This window comes from Cydia amplana, chromosome Z, assembly GCF_948474715.1.
Source record: "Cydia amplana chromosome Z, ilCydAmpl1.1, whole genome shotgun sequence".
Taxonomy (NCBI): Eukaryota; Metazoa; Arthropoda; class Insecta; order Lepidoptera; family Tortricidae; genus Cydia; species Cydia amplana.
Genome location: NC_086096.1, coordinates 11,776,073 through 11,778,097, shown reverse-complemented (window position 1 = coordinate 11,778,097; position 2,025 = coordinate 11,776,073). Strand labels below are relative to the sequence as shown.

The 2,025-nt window shown below is 36.8% G+C and overlaps 1 long non-coding RNA gene across 1 annotated transcript; it reads left to right on the top strand.

Moving 5' to 3' along the window:
* On the top strand, nucleotides 1-1,455 carry LOC134661562 (uncharacterized). The gene is made up of 3 exons (XR_010097975.1): nucleotides 1-133; nucleotides 1,005-1,046; nucleotides 1,419-1,455. It is a non-coding gene; the product is annotated as an uncharacterized LOC134661562 (long non-coding RNA).
* The last annotated feature ends 570 nt before the right edge of the window (nucleotides 1,456-2,025 follow it).

Genomic DNA, 2,025 nt, shown 5'->3' with positions numbered 1-2,025 from the left:
GTGTACACCGCTGCGCCCCCCGACCCGTGGGGATGGCCGGTTCCTGGAACACCGGCCCCTTCCAGGCGATTCTATAACATAATGCCTGAGCCAGTGCCACCCATTTATCCGAATATGCTCTCATATCCACGCCGTAAGCATTAAGAATTCTAAATAATGCTTAGCTAAATAAATAATCTCGTACATGAGATTACCTGAGTGGTATTATCGTGTATATTATTCTTGTTGGTGTCAAAAAATCACACCGTTGCCTTTGTGTTCATGTTGCTGTCTGTCTGCTACAGGCGCTACAGTTAAGGTGCATCCACACCGCAGTTTACTTTTCTGCAGCAACACTGTGCTATAGTTATAGTGTGTCAAAGGACTGTCTCATTTCAAACATAGACAGAGAGAACCATACTCTCTGTCTATGTCTTACACTAGTACTAGCACCCAAAAGAAAAAGATAAGTATAGTTTTTTTTGTTCCTATTTACTGACAAATTGGTTTGACCAACTTTACCTACTTTTGCACGTGTTATTTCACAAGAGTTAACTGGGATGTGGATGCGCCTTTACATTATTAGGACGCGTAGATACAGTGTGTCAAAGCTGACATTGCAATGCCCCACTATAGGTATATAAACGTAAACATAACTGTCCCAATTTCATGGGGCTCTGACGCTTAGTTTATGGTGGCATTCTTACACTTTGTCGTTTGTATTTAGATTCGGTGTAGAATTAGCTTATTACTAGTAGATATTGTATTCATAGCATGCGAGTGCCAATATGACATTGATAGACAACCTGTTACTTAGAATTAAAAGTAACATTAATATCTAATACCCTAAAAGTATTGCCCTTTAACATAACTTTACACTATACACTTTATATTATACACATTCTGAAGAAAAAAATTTAGGTGCAATTTTTATACGCTCGTCTGCACTGCAACTGAAATTGCAGACGGGCGTATAAAAATTCCTTATCGGATCTTAAAGAATTGAATCGCCATTTTGTTTACAGGATATTTTCGACGTAACTTCCCGGAATACTCATACTATTATGGTTTGTTTGTGATTATTTCATTTTTAAATTTATTACTGCCCGTCGTCGCTTAATTTAATACATAGTTAATTTTGATTAATTACTATAATAGTATACTTAAAATAACAAAAGAAAAAATGTCTTCTTGAAATGTCGTAGTTTTCAATTGTTTGGGTGAGTTAATTCGTCATTTAGCTTACGCATACGCCGAAGGATTAAAAAAAAATAACATATCCTTTACGGTCATTGCGCTAGTTTTCGTCCACTTGACGGATTAGCAAATAATATATGTATTTCATTTTTAATTTCAGCCCAACCCATTTACAAAACTATATAGGTAGGTATTCAGAGAAACTGGCGGCTTATCACTGAAATATTCTTTACTTTTTATAGGACCCTATAGAAGAAGTGATAATTATGATGATAACCGACATAACCATGAAGAAACGACTAGAGGTTGGTCCTAAAATTTTACTCGATTAGTCCAAAGAAAAAAAAAGTTAATCATTTGTGTTCTCTATATTAAAGATCTCTATCTCTATCTCAGTATTATTTTTCGAACCGATAGCAAGCAAACAATTGCATACTGACCAACAACAATTTTTTTCCAAGGTATAGGTTCTAGTCTAGGCTTAGTAAATGACTGTATAATATTGTGCGTAGCGTAGCTTTCAGCTTGGGCAAAAATGCTTTCTAAGTAGTTGCTAATAGTTTGCTAAGAGCAGGAAGAAATATAGCATAGATGATAGCACCCTGGGGATCCGACCCCTTATTCCCCACCCTTTTTGGGGGGTAGGCACGGTACGGCTGCCGGGCAAAATCAGCTTTGTTTGACCTTAGGAACAATCGTGCCAAACGGCATCGCCTGAGACAAAAGTGAATACTCACTGCACTCAGTTAGCCTAGGTGTTCATTTCAAAATAAAAAAAAATTGAAGGTTTTATCTCAGAAACTATTGGAACTATTATCTACAGAGACAATTCTAGTCTCGTATTACCTA